This window comes from Chelonia mydas, chromosome 21 (genome assembly GCF_015237465.2).
Source record: "Chelonia mydas isolate rCheMyd1 chromosome 21, rCheMyd1.pri.v2, whole genome shotgun sequence".
NCBI lineage: Eukaryota > Metazoa > Chordata > Testudines > Cheloniidae > Chelonia > Chelonia mydas.
In genome coordinates this window covers 4,776,797-4,794,272 of record NC_051261.2, presented here as the reverse complement: position 1 = coordinate 4,794,272, position 17,476 = coordinate 4,776,797, and the positions used below count along the sequence as shown (strand labels likewise).

At 42.9% G+C, this 17,476-nt stretch overlaps 1 long non-coding RNA gene across 2 annotated transcripts in view; it reads right to left on the bottom strand.

Moving 5' to 3' along the window:
- Positions 1-17,476, bottom strand: part of LOC122463435 — a 61,434-nt gene that overhangs the window by 23,408 nt on the left and 20,550 nt on the right. The window contains exon 3 of one of the 2 annotated variants that reach the window (XR_006286808.1): positions 5,645-7,183. The exons of the other annotated variant lie outside the window; for it this stretch is intronic. This is a non-coding gene — a long non-coding RNA (uncharacterized LOC122463435). Of the gene's footprint in view, positions 1-5,644; positions 7,184-17,476 lie in introns of those variants that run through there. 2 annotated transcript variants of the gene reach the window in all.

Here is a 17,476-nt window from a genome sequence, read left to right as displayed (position 1 = left end):
AAATTCATTTCAAATTGAAAAGTCAAAATGTTTCTTTTAGAAAAAATCAAAATGAAGCATTTACATTTTTTCAGAATATATTATTTGTTTGCTTTTTGACCCAAACACTTAAGCAAATTTGACATAAATTCATGAAAACTTTCTGGTTGACCCAAATGTGTGGTTTTCGGAGAAAAATGTTTCATTCAAAAAATTTCACCCAGCTCAACCTAGAGGTACCACAAATAAGACACTTGTATTGTTGCAGAGCTTCACGCTTCAGCTGCCAATATCCCTGTGATGGCAAAGGCTTGAATAGCATCATCCCAAATCCACTGAGCGACAGTTAATCAGGCAGTTTGCATTTTCAGGCAAATAGTTTCTCTTTGCACTCAACCAGAACCACGAGGACAAAAAAACCTAGCATGGAGGAGGATTCTATGGTGCAATGCTGCCCCTTAGTGGTTGTTTTTGTTTTTACAGCTTTTTAAAAATCCAAGTCCCTTATCTATTTAAATTTGTATGCAGTGTTGTAGACATGTTGGCCCAAGAATATTAGAGACACAAGGTGGGTGAGGTAATATCATTTACAGGACCAACTTCTACTGGTGAGAGACAAAAAGAAAAGGAGTACTTGTGGCACCTTAGAGACTAACCAATTTACTTGAGCATGAGCTTTCGTGAGCTACATGTAGCTCACGAAAGCTCATGCTCAAGTAAATTGGTTAGTCTCTAAGGTGCCACAAGTACTCCTTTTCTTTTTGCGAATACAGACTAACACGGCTGTTACTCTGAAACCTGGTGAGAGACAAGCTTTCGAGCTTACACTGAGCTGAAAAAGAGCTCTGTGTAAGTGCGAAAGCTTCCCTCTCTCACCAGCAGAAATTGGTCCAGTGAAAGAAATTGCCTCACCACGCTATTTAAATTTAACATTTTTCCTCACTGAGACAACACCCATAAATGCACATCTTGCTGTAGGCATCCCAGAAGGAATCACAATCATGTAATCTCACACCAGCACAGAACAAAATTTAAATATCTAGATCAAGGGTTCTCAAACTTTGGGTCGGGACCCCAAAGTGGGTCCCAACCCCATTTTAATGGGGTTGCCATGGCTGGTGTTTGCCCTGGGCCCCAGCAAGTCTGAAGCCCAAGCCCCACCACCCAGGACTAAGGTTACATGCCCCAAGCCCAGGGCAGAAGCCCTTGGGCTTCAGCTTTGACCCCCGGGGCTTGGACGTGCTCAGTCTTCGGTTCCCCCTCCTAGGGTCGTGTAGTAATTTTTATCATCAGAAAGGGGTCATGCTGCAATGCAGTTTGAGAACCGCTGATCTAGATAGAGAAATCCACTGCAAAGGATTTCAGCTATCGCCTTTCACTCAAGGATTTCAAAGCTCTATTCCAGCATTAATTAAGCCTCACAGTGTCTCCCATTCTTATCTAATATAGGGAAACCAGGGCACAGAGAGGTGAAATGCCTTGCTCATCAGCACAGTGAGCCAGGAGCAAAGTGAAGGACTGAACTGAGAAATCCTTGCTCCCTGCTCAATAACAGTGCCTCCCTGGTAATGGGTGCCAGTCATTCTCAACACATGCAACAACATGGAACAGGCACAAATTTCAGATAATTTTACACGACTACTAATAGGGTCCTAATATTTTTTAAAATCATAATGGGCCATGTACCTTATTCCAGTTCTTTGGGGCCACAACCCCAAAAACCTGCCTCTGTAGGGTCCCCCCCGCCCTACAACACAATGAAGTTCTTGTCTCTTTGAAATTAATGAACTGCTTTAATTGAAAGGTGGAGTCATTTTCATGGTAATAACTCATTTATCAAAGGGCTTTCTCATAGAATCATAGATTTTAAGGTCAAAAGGGACCATTAGGATCATCTAGTCTGACCTCCTGCACAACGCAGTCCACAGAATCTCACCCACCAACTCCTGTAACAAACCCCTAACTTATGTCTGAGCTATTGAAGTCCTCAACTCATGGTTTAAAGACTTCAAGGTGCAGAGAATCCTCCAGCAAGTGACCCATGCCTGACGCTGCAGAGGAAGGCAAAAACCCCCCATGGCCTCTGCCAATCTGTCCTGGAGGAAAAATTCCATCCCGACCCCAAATCTGGCGATCAGCTAAACCCTGAGCATGTGGGCAAGACTCACCAGCCAGACATCCAGGAAAGACTTCTCTGTAGTAACTCAGATCCCATCCCATCTAACATCCCATCACATTGGTCTTGGTAAAATTTCTCTCATTTACTCGCTCACAGCAACAGTGATATTTGAATGTATATCACATCTTATGAAAGCTGGATCTGGGGTCCCCCACACACTAAAGCTGACCCTATTGAGACAAGGCCCCTGAGCCAGATAAGAGATGGACTGGGACAAAATTATATCCAAGAACGTGATGCATTTTTCAGCGGTTTGTATCACAGCTGCAGGTGCTCATCACTAAATTCATTGTAAAAGAACAGACCTCCATCTCTAAACCTTAACCATACAAATGGCCTAGTGGGAGAATTTACTTTAGCTTTCGACTTCTGGAGCCCTGGGAGCAAATCCTACCTTAGATCATATGGGAAAATGCATTTGGCAGGTCGCATCCTAGTCCCTTCTTGGGGACATTTAAAACATAAAAGTGTGGGAGGGTCCCTCACAGGCATTTAGCACCTCTGGCTCTAGTGCTAGGGAGCCACCACAGCTAAATCAGATTCAGCAGTTGTTAATGCACTTGCTTCAAAACTGAGGGGAAGAGCATCTAAGAACCCAACAAATTACAGAGAAAAGGGATCTGCTAGCATAGAAGTTTGAAAAAGTTTACAGAATGGCCTGGCATAAGCCTCCAGCGCCTCCCAAGTGTTTTTGTTGTGACCCGAAGTTTTAATCATCTATTGCAGACCAAGAAACAAACAAAAGGATGGGACAGCCAAGTTCATTGCTTCTTGTGTATGTGTGCACCTGATTGTACCCCTTCAAGATGGAGCCTACCTGCACAATTCAGATCCAGCTTTTGAATGCTCCATGTTTGAGGGAAGTTTTGGTTCAGGCTTATATAAAGTATCAGAGGTCACTGAATCATACATTAATTGGAACTCTGGTAACACTCAGGGATAGGTGACTTTCAAGGAGGTTTGTAAATGCACCCAAAAGTCCAGATGCTCAGCCCAATCTCATCCAAATAACTGGAGAAAACAGTCAGGCTGAAAAATCTCACAAAAACAGCCTCTGTCTCACACAATCACTGGTGGTTCTTGCTTCTGTTAGGGCTGCAAGTACCATTCTCTCTCAGAATTTCTCACCTCTAGTTCTGGTTGGAACCTGAAAGCATGGAGATCCAGGGCAGAAGGGAAAAGGAACTTTAAAGAGTTAAACGTTATTAAAATTTTAAAAATAGTTTGAGCACTGGGCAAGAAGTTCAGACCACTGTGACAGTCAGTATCCCTATGTTCTCCCCTTTTACAAAACTACAATGGATTTTGTACGAAGTGTGCCTTGTGAGGTATCATTTGAAAACTCCAATGTGCTGATCATTATTGTCCTGGTAAAATATGTGTGGCAACATTGTATGTAAAGTTATAAGATCCTACTGTATATTAGATTTGTTTTACCTTTTATTTACTTGTAACCAATTATGACTTTTATGCCTCATTACTTGTAATCACTTTAAATCTTTCTGAAGTTAATAAATTTGTTTTATCAAAACACACACTGGTTTAGCTTGAAGGGTTTGGGAAACTTCACTTGAGATAAGATTTATGCATATCATTTTCTATTAATGAAGTGAAGGACTTTATACAAGTTTGTGCTGTTCACTAGAGGGCTGGCCAGTAGAAGATGCACAGTTGTGGGGGAAAGTCTGGGACGGGAGTTTGCTGGTGTTGCACTGCAGTGCAATACATGGTGACTGGCTATAGCACTCATCGAGTTCAGCTGGGAGTGATTTAGCTGCTGGAGGCTGTGTGGGGGCAGACCAAGAGTGGTTGCTCTCACAGCGGAACAGTATAGAAGGCACGCCAGGTTGCAGAATGGTGGGACACAGCTTGTACCCTAGATAACTTCAGAGCCACTTAATAATAAACTGTATGATTTGTAGAGTACTTTTCATCCATATAGCTTCAAGCACTTTAGAAAGGAGGGAAAGCAGAAGCACCTAGAGGGAAAGTGACTTGCCCTGGGTATCATAGCCATAAGTGACATAAGCCAGGTCTGAATTCCAAGCTCACACCTTATCCTGTTGGCTCCTCCCTAATTTGAATCCCTGAGTAAAAACCTTCCTCTTGCGTCCCACACAAGTCCCACTGGGGCAAGCCAAATGTGGCTCTCTCGTGTCAGATGAGAAGCTGAAAAAGAGCATGTTCTGATTTTTGTCTGAAAATGCTCACAATTTCCAGGAGGAGGAGTTTAATTTAACATTGCTTGTGCATTAAAAAAAGTGGCTGAAAAACTGAACCATCAAGTGTGGTAGTAACTGATCCATTAGGCATAATTGGATAGTCTGACATTGTCAGAAAAGCAACGTTAACCAGGATTAGAAAAAAGCCTACATTGCCATCATTTGCAAGAAGAAAATCCCTTCTGGCTGTAATTTATGTAAAGTAAGCACAGTCTAAAAGGCAATGACAGTATTTTTCAAGGAGAAAGAAAGTGTATTTGTTCTAAAAAAAAAAAAAAAAAAAAGATTTACTGGTTGGAACAAATACATTATAAAATCATTAATGTCTGGGACACAGTAAACAGTGCCACACCACTATGGCCTGCAGTCTTTATGGATCCTGCAAACTAAACAGGGTAGTGCCTGTCAGTAGTTGGAGGGGAGACCTGAATGCAATGCTAAATACACCAGATGTATTGGTGACTCAGTAGGGGAGGTCTTCACTCCAAGTCAATACTACACCCATGACACAGCATGGGGCACTGTACTGCCAGAAGTGGTATCTTTTACACCAGATGTAAAACCAATGGCAGCTGCTAAAGATCCATTCGCACTTTTTTCAAGACAGTAGGAACACAAAGAAGCTCACATCTCACCCTGATGGTTTCTTATAATCAGCAATGCTGCATTTTTGACAGGAAACAGGGTCCTGAGGGTAGAGCCATTCCACATCTCAAAGGAGGATTTCTCTGTGAGGACATGTCAACCTACCCATCGTTGTTGATTAAACACATGCCATGTGACACACCAGAGCACCTGGTACTGGAGGTTTGGAATCAGAGTCACCAGATGGTTTAGTTTCATGGACTTGTATCATTATTATGAACCCAAACACTTGATCTCAAAAGATCAGCTGGACAGCACCACATTCAGAGAAACGACTGGTTTTTCCAGACTGATTTTTCAGCCTTCTCTGCTCACAGCTGGTTCTGATGGAAGCCACGAAGATGCCAGAGCATGCACGCACACCTTTTTAAGGCTTTGAGCCTAACTAGGGCCAAATGACGGTGCAGATAAGAAGCTGAGATGTGGCCCCTACATCTTTATACCATTGTCTAGCTGGGTAGGACCTTCCTTCCAGGATATCACTGGGTTGAAGCGCATCATGTCTGTGGAACCACCAAAGGATCATCCCTCAAATCAGTTCCATCAATGACAAAGGTTAAATCAGATCTTACATCTAGGAACCACAACAATGATGAGAATAAGACAGGATGTTGCTTTTAAAATTTTTTAAAATTTAATTCTCTTTAAAAGCTTGCGCTAGCCATTATAAGCGCATTGCCAAATTCACACACCATTTATGTATTGATGTGTGTTTGTACAATAGCAGTGGCTGGGAAGGCTGCAAATTCCCAGGTACCTTCTGATGGCACATAATAAGCACAGACAAGAGAGACCTATGGTGAATAATAGAACAAAAAGCTTCCAGAAGCACTGAAAATCAAACTGCATAGGCAATCAGACATCCAGGGAAATCTCATGGGAAAGAGTGGAATGGGCATTTTAGAAATATAGCACTCCCCAAGGAAGAATCGGGTGTGTGGCAGACGGTTACCAGACGGATATGTTAAAATCTAAACACTTAGGGAAAAAATTGTAAGTAAAATTTTATTTAGTATGTAAATGATGTATGTTTACTGTGAAATTGTAAGTAAAATTTCACTTACAATTTCACAGTAAACACGCATCATTTACATACTATCAGTGAGGCCTGGCTAAGGAAGAGGCATACAAAGAACACCCAGATTATTATGACACTGAAATCACAGGTCAAATCTGAGACTGTACTGACAACCTGGGGAAAATGACATTCCAATGAAAGCAAGATGACCTTTCCAGTGACAGGAAAGTAGCTTTCTAGTGACATAAAGAAGGACTTATTATTTACATTATGGCAGCATCTAGAGACCCCACTCAAATATTGGAGCTCCATTGTTCTAGGTGTTGTACAGACAAACAAATAAATAAATAAATAAAAATGAGACATTCCCAGCAGAGACCTTATAAAGCAGTGTATCTGCTCCTGGAATTCTGTGCAAAGGTCCATCGGCTTCAATTGGAACGATCCCACATGCAGTGAATTCAGGACCAGGCTAAGGTATCAGGCAGTTCACCATAGGTGGATGAGACAGTGGCTATTGTCTATACTGCAATCACAGGGTACGAATACAGCATGAGTAGACATATTGAGCTTGCTTTAAACTAGCTAGCTCGGGTACCAGAACAGTGAAGCCACAGCACTGTGAACTTCAGTGCAGACTACCCTCTGAGTAACTACCCAGGATTCCTGGTGGGCTTGTACAACCTTCATCGAAGCGTGCTACTGCAGCTTCACTGCTCCAGCACCTGAGCTAGTTAAATTAAAGCTAGCTTGTGCATATGTACTCAAGCTGCAATCACCTCCATGACTGCAGTATAGACATACCCAGAAATCGGGCAAGGCTGGATTTGGGGGGTGAGGTAAGAATAAAATGAACAGAGTTTAGCTGAAGAAAAGGAGTCTCAGCTCAGCCTTTGCCTAACCAATACCAGAATGGAGTGACTGAAGTTGAGATAAATTTGTGTGAACACTTTAGCAATTTCTGTTCAGTGATTTCATTTTCACAAAACTGCACTATGTGAAATGAAGATTTTACATTTAAAACAGTGAAAGTGAACTTTAGCATGTTTTTATTGCACAGCCCCTTTTGCTTGAAATTCAGTGTTTTTCTTGAAATGTCATCCATTTTTGAGTGAAATTCTGACTCTTCTTCTAGGACAACTATGGAAATAAAGCAAGTTCAAAAGTTTAGACAATTTTTAAGACAAACAAACAAAAGCCCTAACAAATAAATACAAAATTGAATGTTCCATAAAACATTTACAACAAATTACATGAAACATTTACGGGGGAAAAAATGACACACACACACACACAATCAGTTTCTTATGCATCTGATATAAAGGAATCATGTATTGCTATTTCTTCATTTATAGCTGTTTCTTCATTTATATATTTTACCGTTCCTTTCTTCAGCAAGTATTTCAAATTAAATGGTCAGATGTGCAGAGTCAAACAGAACTCTAATCTGAAGTTATGAATTCTGTAGAGCTCTGTTATAATGTATTCTGAGCCTGGCAAAAACAGTTCCCCTGTCCTCATTCTGCACTGGGATATCAAAGAGATATTTCTCAGACATCCTGACAGATAAGAATGACTGTTAATTTACACATCTATCTTAGGTATTTTAAGGCATTTATCACTGGGTTATCTAAGCAAGCGGGTTTCGCTGACATTGAGGGCTGACCATATAATTGTAATTAGTTTCAAAGCTGATATTCTGATTTCCTTCTCTCTCTCTCTCTCTCTCTCTCTCTCTCACACACACAAACGGATGTAACAGGACATGAAGAGGTAAGATGGTCTTCAAAAATTATCCTTCCTTTGACTTTTCTGTCCTCAGAAGAGGGCGAGTTGAGGATGCAGTGTTTCAGAGCAAATTCTCCAGCAATTTTGTATTAGTATATTTGTAAGGGTCACCTGTGGTCAACTTCAACCTCAATCAGCTAAAGGAGCAACTGCACTACTTGGTAACATGAGAGAATTACTGTCCCCAAATGGACTGGCCAGTAGAGTGGGATGCAAGAATCTCTAGCATCATATTATACACAAACATCAGAAAAATTAAAAACATACTAGAAACTAAGTGAAACTGATTAGCCTTGTCCTGCATGAAGCAATGTGCAAAAAAGTAAACAAACAGCAAACACAGTGGAAAGTAAATAAAATGTTTTCGAATGTTTGCCCTTTTACTCTAACAGTAACCCAGGTGAGGAACTGAGGAAAAAAAGGCTATGTGATTTATCTTGACAGCGTCTTTGTATGTTGTCTTTGGGTCATCTCTGTGTAAAGGCCTCCCAGGCAAACACTGATCTGGCAGATTCCTAGACGAGAGAGACCATCTAATGTGCCCATTATTTTATTATAACAGGATCTGGAATCTGATGGGGCTGGAATAATTTTGCAGTAAAAAGAGAGCATTTGGGGCATAAGCAGCATAATGAGGCAGCTGAAGTACCTTTAAATCGTCCCATTTACCTGGCTCTCATCTATCTTGGTGTCCCATGGTCTAGAGGTTAAGTATATTTGCAATGGGCAATAATAATAGGTTCATTAGAAATTCCCAAGATAGAATAAGCCTCCCTTGCATAATGATTAATTAATTACTCCTATTTTTTCCAGAGATGTAGGAAGGATGTCCAACTTGATGGATGCTTGCCGGAAGCAGTAGATTTGTCCTTTCTTTGCTTGAACTGGCACTTTGTCAGCTGCCAAATATCATTAAAGCCAGGCTTGTACCAAGCCTGCCCCCCCAGGTCATAATGGGGATATTTTATCAGTGGCACTGTGTACTGTTTGGGTTGCAATGCTGATAAGAGTTCTGCAAGGAGCAGCTTCCAGCTGAGATTAAGTTAACTCATTTTCTACACAGTTTAGCCCATGGGAGCTTTATAGTTGGCTCAGCTGGTAGAATTGTATACAACCTATGAACCAAGACTGACCTGGTTCACATCCCAGGTGTGGTAACGTGCAGAATGCACACAGCCAGCCTAGAAACTGGACTGTGGTTAAATTAGATTTAGCACTAGCTTCCCCCATCTATTTATTGTATCCACCTGTTGTCTCTTATCTTACATTTATAATGTAAGTGCCTTGGGGTAGAGACTGTTTTTCTGTGATATAGGTGTACTGTAACTTGCACTCTGGGGCCCTGATGCAAATTAATAGCAGCATCCAGCCACCTGCTGGTATACAATACTCTAATCAGAGAAGAAGTGGCACGATACAGCTGATGACTGGCTACCATTAGTCCATGCTACCAACGGCAATTAGAGGCAAAGGAATTAACACTGTTGGAGCCCAGCTCTGAGCCACTGGAGATTACTGTGGTTTAGACAACATCTATAGCATAGTACTCAGAAAAATACCCCATGTCCATACTGGTCAAGTAACCCATGCTGGTTATTTCAATACAAGGCTGCTTTCAGAAGTGCTCTAGACAAGGCATCTGGTTCCTGATTTAAAAGACAAATGCATTTGTTTACAGAGGCAATTAAAAGGCTGAAAGCTGAAAAAGAAAAAATAAGGATGCTTGTTCTCAGCCCCCAGACATCTACAACTCATGTTACTTTGTTCGTTTTCATGTATGACCTGATGTTGAGTACAAGTGAGACTGTAATATGCTCAGCTGCACAGAGACCTGGGCAGACTTTCTTTGACCTCGACCTGCTGTACGCATTCAGCTTTCCAGTTGGGAAATTCCACACAGCTAGTGACCGTGTGATACAAGTTTATTCTTCCATGGGGACTTACGGATGGTTTACTCCTAACCCAGGATTAATAGCAAATGTAGTTCTTCCAATTACAGTTTTTCTTTCAATATCTTCCTTCTCTGCTCCATCAAATGTGCTTTCCCCCTATGGTACCAGACGTTGCTGCACCAGAATTACTTTGGCTGAAGGTCCTGACATCTTGGAGAACAGCCTCCGTCAGCCGTTTGTATGAGAGACAGAGCTCTAAAATAGTTTTCACTTGTATAGCATTTAATTTAAAGGATCTCAAAGCTCTTAAATATGCTATTAAAGGTTGTCAAAGCTTTTAAAGTAAGCCAAAATTATCCTCATTTTACACAGGGGGAGACTGACACACACTTAAGGGAAATGACTTGCCCAAAAACACACCAATTTAGTAGCAGAATCAGGGGGGAAAAAAACTCTGGTATCTTGATTTGAAATGCCCTGGTCTGACCATGCTTGCTATCAGTACATTTATCAATTCAAATATCAAGCAATAAACAAGAAAAATCATTTGTTCTAAAAGTGTGAGATTTATTTGGAGACACAAGGTGGGTGAGGTAATATCTCTTATTGGACCAACTTCTACTGGCAAAAGAGATTTCTTTAGAAACTTATAGCTGCTCATTCCTGGGCAACAGGGTGCCCCATACCAGGTCAAACCATTAACTAAAAACAAACCCTTCCTAACAAGGCAATTAAAATACACATCCCCCTACAGTCAATGTCAAACTGAGCTAGAAGTCAAAGATACATGTGTATAATGGACACTGATGAGAAGCAGGTTCTCTCAAAAGATACTGCAATCAACTAGCCAATATTATGTATATCAACACCCTCTGTTGGGCAGAATTAGAGCTGCTGAAGTTGGATTCATAGCTCCTATACTCCTGATCAATTAAGGAGATTCTTCTTTAGTTCAAGTGGTAGGGCTGTGTTTTTGTTACAGCAGGATCAGCATTCTCTCTCTCTGCTGGACTATGGATTTTAAGCAGCAGATGTTGTGCAGCTTATTAATTATGAAACTCCTGGGCATGGAGGGATTTATTACTTTACACTCCCATCCCACACCCATCACACACAATATTGGAAGCTTGCTCAAGTCCTTTCTTCCTTCAACGGCTATAGAAAATGACAAAGGTAAACTGGGAGGCCTCCCTTCTCTACCCTTTTATTCATACAGAAACAAAGAGAACAACTTTCCTTATAAAGACTACCCAGCAAATGGCTCTGATCTCTAGCAAATTCAATAAGGACGTTTAATAGCAAGCAGGGAACTGTGAGGCTATAGGTGAAACCTTCTACGCTTGCTGCTCAGAGTGCACCTCCCATTCATCTCTCCACTCCCTTCTTGCTTCTGGAGACACTTCCCCACTGGGTGGGACACACAACAGGCCCCTGTGAGTGAATCTTTCCAGCCCCACAGGCTCTCGTTATTAGCAGAAAAGAAACAAATTAAGAGTACACTCACTTTTGCAGCTTGGAAAGAAAACAACAAAACCAAACCCTACTTCTCCCCTTTTTTACTTTTTTCAAAAATAAGATGCATGAGGAAAATTAATTGCAGCTGACAAAAGCTGCAAGATGCACCAAATTTGCTGCTGGAGAAATACAGACACACACAACTTACTAAAAGCCTGAGAACAATTTACAAAAAAATGTGAAAAAGCTGTTGAAAAATGAGCCTGCCCCATTGAAATAGCAGTAATAATTCACAACACAAGGCGTCAGCACTTCAATATTCCCTACAATAATATCTATCAAATTTACCTTGTAGGACAGTAGAGATGCTGAGCTAATGCAACTACATGGGCATAGCGAGTGCCCCTGCTTTTTAAATCCATTATCCTGATAGTGTGATCCAAGCACCTGATTTCCAGAAGTATCTGGACCCAGCTGGTAATTAGAAGCCAGTTTTCATGGCTGAGCTGGGGACAGCTCAATTACTATTTTAGAGTAAGGACAAGATTCTGTCCTCAGTTCCATTGGTGTAGCTCTACTGATTTGGATATGATTACATGGGTCCACCACGTGCATTTCTATAGATGTGGATGGTGTGGTGAGGATGGTGCTGCAGTGGGTTAAGCAATTCAGCTATTCCTCTCTAAAGGCTTGGGTTCAAATCTTATTAGTCATAATTAAAATGACTTTGCTCTCAACCCACTCTCAAGTGAAGCCTTTATCCTCATCACAAAAGTTACCATAATTATTATTCAGCACAATTCAACAAACCTAGTGGTTTTTACTGACAAGTGCGCAGTGTCTGGAACAGAAGAGTGTGCAGCTGCTGCAAGATGGGATGGCGGTACATTGTCAAAACTGAGCAGGATCCCAGGACTGGAATAGCAGGGGGCACTGCAGGTCAGAACAAATGTACAAGAAACAAGGCAAGATATATGCATTATATGCTGCAGCCAGAACTATAATGGGGCTTTGGCTTTCCAAACAGTCCTTGCACTCCCAACAGGTCTGTGATGAGGTTTACAGACCCCACAGCAAGGGCAGAACTACACCAGAGAGTTTACAGTGACACAAATACATTCAAGAGCTTACAGCGGCACAGCTGCATGTGCTCTAAGCCCACAGGAGAGAACCGTCCCATAGTCTTAAATACTCCAGCACCCATGAGCAGTGGTAGCTATGTTGGTGGGAGAAGCTCTCCTTCTGACATAGCGCTGTCCACATGGGCGGTTAGGTCGGTGTAACTTATGTCGCTTCGGGGAGATTCAGACCTCTGAGCGACATAAGTTATGCTGACATAAGCTGCAGTGTAGACATAGCCTAAGACCAAGGGAGTTGTGGAGCTGTATCAGGGAAAGAAGGCCACCCCTCAGCCCCTCCAGAGCTTGTTCCAAACAGAGGACTTCCCTAAAAGGGGACTCTGACAGTCAAGCAGGGAAGCGTGGAGAGGGACAGCCTGTAGCTTTGAAGACGGAGGGATCTACAGGGGATAGGCACGGACTGTGGTTAAGACCCAACTGGAAGGCCAAGGGCCTGACTCCCTTTTCTCCCCTGCATTCTCCCTGACAAATAGGAGGAACTGAACACTGAAGAATGAGCAGGGAAGCCCCAACTCACTGTCTGAATGATTGAGACAGCGTGAGCAACCCTCATCTGAGAGGGAAGCTGAGTGCTAAGACCACACCCCAAACTGAAGAGAAAACCAGGGAGGCAGGAAGAGGGCCCGGGGAGGCTGCTCTGTTGTACCAGATAGAGGGGACTGAGACTCTTCTAGGGTGGTCACTCACATGCTCCCAGAATACCAGACATTCCAGCACTTCCAGGAATGGTGCGGACCAGACCCTGTCTATGTGACCTCTATGCAAGTGCATGCAAGGTCATGCTGCATGGGGATGCTATTTTCAAGAGCCCACTCCCACCAGCCTGACCTCGCATGCAGTGCATGTATCAGTTTTGTCCCAGTTGCAGACAGAGGACAAAAACAGCCAAAGAGGCCTGTCTATATTAAACCAGACAAATGGCCTCCCTAGACTCTCCTCTTCCCTCCGGTCCTAGAGGAGATAGAGGGCCCAATCCTCCTCCATTGCACCACATCCTCTGGCCAATCAGGGGAATCCATGGAGCCCCGCGGAATGGTGGACTATAGCTTGGCTGCCAGGCCCTCAAATTGCCAGCAAAGCCACCCCAAGATTCTGGGAGATTTGAGCCATGGCCTACTCACAAAGCATGCTGGCGCCAAGGGAAGACCACGACAAAGTCATAATTAATTGCACCAGGTATGGCTTTTAATGTTGCATAATATGATTCAGGCTGGGGCAGTCAGCTTAATCCTAGGAAGGGTATGCTGTTTTGTACCTAGAAGGACCTGAAATTGACACTTTGTTTATCAGCACTTTCTCTCCCACCCTTCCTAACATGGCCCCTGACATATTGGAAACTACCAAGAGTATGAGGGCCCAATAGCAATGGAAGGTCATTTTGTTAAAGGGCTCCAGTGACAAGGAGCATTCAATCAATAAGAAGAGGCTAAAGCTCCACTGCTTACATGAAGTTCTTCACGAGATAGCTTTGGAAATGCAGATCTCCCAGGATCACATCTTGATGGGTTTGTTAATCATTATAGAGCTTTTTTGCACTGTTTTGCCAGTATCTTGTCTCATTAGAGTAGTGGCAGAATATCAATAAAGAGACTCCATTATTGGAGACATTCCTGCATAATTTGAAAGCAGAAAGCCAGGTCTAATGCCAAGACACCTAGCTTCTAATCCTGTTCTAACACCAACTCACTTTGTGATCCTGGGCAAATCAGCATGTGCACCTCAGTTTTGCCACCTGCAAAATGAGGAGACCACGTGGCTCAATTGGATTACAACAGGAGAATAGTTACTATATTCCCCAATAGGGCAGCACTGCTCATCCACTGATCCGCTCAGTCAGATGGGCTCAGAATTCAACACAGATCAGCTAAGTACCTTCTGTGGACTCCTGGCTCTAGCCATGCTCCATTATCCAGAAAATGTTGCTGCATCTACAGCTACTCAGCCCCAGCTCAGCGAACCAAACTATGGAACATGCCACCAGCTCCCAGCACTAGCAGCTCTGTCAAAATGCAGAAGCTTTATAATTAAAACCAAAAGATAAAAGCACAAGAGCAAGCCTCCAGCCCTCCACCTGGAGTCTACTATGCTCCACGCTCAGACTCTGGCCAACTCTTCTCTCAAAAGCCCTTCCCTTCCCATGCTCTATTGCTCATTTCTTCCCTGTACAAATAGCCCTCAAGCAGTTGTCTTTTTGTTTTTGTAACCCCTCTCTGCAGTTCTTGTAATTATTTGGGAAATCACAGAATAATTGGTCACCAAATCCTGGAGAGCAAATTAAACATCAGGTTTGAAAAACATTCTAATAAAGCAGATGGTATTACAGGCTTGCAAGTCTCCTCCCATTTTTAGAGCATCCGTGCAGACTGATTATCCATTTAGGAGCACGTTAATCCTGTGTAGTATAAACACTGGGAAGGAAAGTACACACTGATCTCCCTAATTGATAAGATGAATATGTTACTATGTACAACTCCAGGAAAGGGAAGGTTTTCATCTATTGTAAGCATATGGGGCCGCTGCCAAAGTTCTCTAAACTTCAGGATCAGAGCTGTGCTCAGTGGCTGGATGCAGCTCAATAATATTTTTCCAATTTCCTAAATGCCTGCCCTTTAAAATTTCATTTTCTTTCTAAGCGAATCCCATGCTGGTTAAAGGTGCCAAGCTGAGGAATCAAAACCTCTGTTTGTCCCCAGAAAAGATACAACACAACCATTGGCATGGCAAGTTTCCTTTATGCTACCCTAAAGCTAGCCTGGAGACACTGCCAGAGTTCAGTCTTCATAATCCATTCCATTCTTGGCCTCTACCGAGACTGCCAACATGGGAGCCAGGCAGTGCTATTTGTGATGTGGCCCCACTTCCCTTAGTTAGGTTTGGGTTTGTGGTAACACTGTTTATGCTGTAGGGGGAAAAAAAAAATCAGCATGTCTTTATATTTTTCCTACTTTGTTCTGCTTCCCCTCCTTTCCCAACAGGTACCTGTGACCTTCCACCATCCTCTGTGAAATGCCCTTTAGACCAGAGTTTCTCAAATGCATCCACCAGGGGATTTTTTTCTATGGCCATGACTGCCTCCTGGGCGAAGATGGGGATGGGGCGGGCAAAGCTGCAGGCCCTTTCTGCAGTGTCCAGCTGTTACTCCTGGATGTGCTGCCTTGGTGTTTGCTGGCGCCACCGCACAGCCTCCTGGGGGCTCCAGGTAGCACTTCTGCAGACACGTGGGGCCAGTGTGTGTGCTTTCCCAGGGGTGGAAGGGCTTTGGGCTTCAGCTCAACAGGGCTCTGGGGGCAGGCTTCAGCATCTCTCCCTCCCTGGCTTCAGCCCTGGGGCTCTGGGTTTCAGTCTCCACACCTCAGTCCCTGGCTCCAGTGGCAGACTCTGGACTTCAGCCCGAGGCCACAGGGCTCCAGCTTTGGGCTTCAGCCCTGGGGCTCCAGCTTGAAAAAATTGTCAGAGCAGCCACCAAAAAAAAAACAAACAAACAAAAAAAAAAAAACTGTTAAGAGAACCCCTGCTTTAGGCCTCCCCTTGTATATTTGCAGCTTCCCTGATGTGCCCTACTTCTTCAAAATGTCAGCATTGAACAAATGCATCAAGAAAGAGGGATATATCATGATCTGCCCATTGACTTTGTCCTCACTGTTTTGTAATTGTACAGAAGCCACCTCCTCCTTATGAATGCATGCATGGGAACTTTAGGCTGATCCCCATCCCTATACAGGCAGAAAGTATCTAAAGGTAAATTGTATTTCAGATGCCATGTCCTTTAAACTAAGCCAAGTAACATCCTTAATGCACTAGCTTCTCTCTGCTAGTCACACAGCAACATGTAAATTATTTGAAACAAAGAGTTACTATGAACCATTCCCCTTTCCTTAATATTCTTATATTTCCATAGCATCTTCCAACCCAAAGTGCTTTATAAACCATCGGATGTACTTAAAAAACACCAGTGAAATACAGCTATGCTCTGGGGCGGAAGGCAGCAACTCAGCAGCAGGCAACACATCTGTTGTGTGACCCACATTCACGAGTGGGTGGTGGAGGGAGGAAGGACACAGGGTCAAGTATTTTTTAAAATAAATAGGTTTCAGAGTAACAGCCGTGTTAGTCTGTATTCGTAAAAAGAAAAGGAGTACTTGTGGCACCTTAGAGACTAACCAGTTTATTTGAGCATGAGCTTTCGTGAGCTACAGCTCACTTCATCGGATGCATAGCATATCGTGGAAACGATATGCTATGCATCCGATGAAGTGAGCTGTAGCTCACGAAAGCTCATGCTCAAATAAACTGGTTAGTCTCTAAGGTGCCACAAGTACTCCTTTTCTTTTTAAAATAAATAGACGGGGTATTATTAGCATCCATCCAGAGCAGATCTCTCAGATTTCAAGATCACCATGCAGCTAACTTCATGGGATTCAGTTCATCTGCCTTGGAAGGATCAAGGGCAGAGGAGGTGACCATGATGGCTGAGCCTGAGGCTCCACTGAATTGAAGTATTTCACACCTGATGGTAAGCCATCCCTGTATCAGAGCCCAACTGCTCACCTAGGGCTGCAGCGTAGAAGTTGCCCACACAAGAATGAGTATGAAAATCCTTCCGAGTATCTGCAGTCTTTTTAAAAGGATTAAGCTTGCAGCCTCACCTCAGCACTTGTTAACTTGTGGTTTTTATTAGTTAACTTGCGGTTTTTAATCAATTTTTGTTGTGAATTTAAAAAAAATAAAATAAAAAAATCCTCCCACCCCTGCTCATGTTTTTTCTAGTCATCTTCCAAACACAGCAGCTGTGAAATATGGTCTCATCTGAGGCCTGTCATAGCTGACAGAAAACATCAAGCCAGCATTCACTGGGAGTAAAATGCTTTCCAAACACAATGCAGAGATCACCTTACACACTGAGGAAAGGCTATGTTTAATATCTTGGCTTTTCCCCTCATATCTATCCACCACAGAGCCTGGCCTGGGAAAAGAGAGAGAAAAAGAGAGAAGCCACTTCATAGCTGCAGATCTCAAAGGCCACATTCCACTGCCTATGATGTTGCTGAAGAAGTAGCCTAGATTCCTCCTGCCAGGCTCCTATCACGGAGCAAAGATGTCTATTCTGTCCATATTTTCTCTAAACCACCTTGCTCCAAGTACAACCTAGCATCACAACA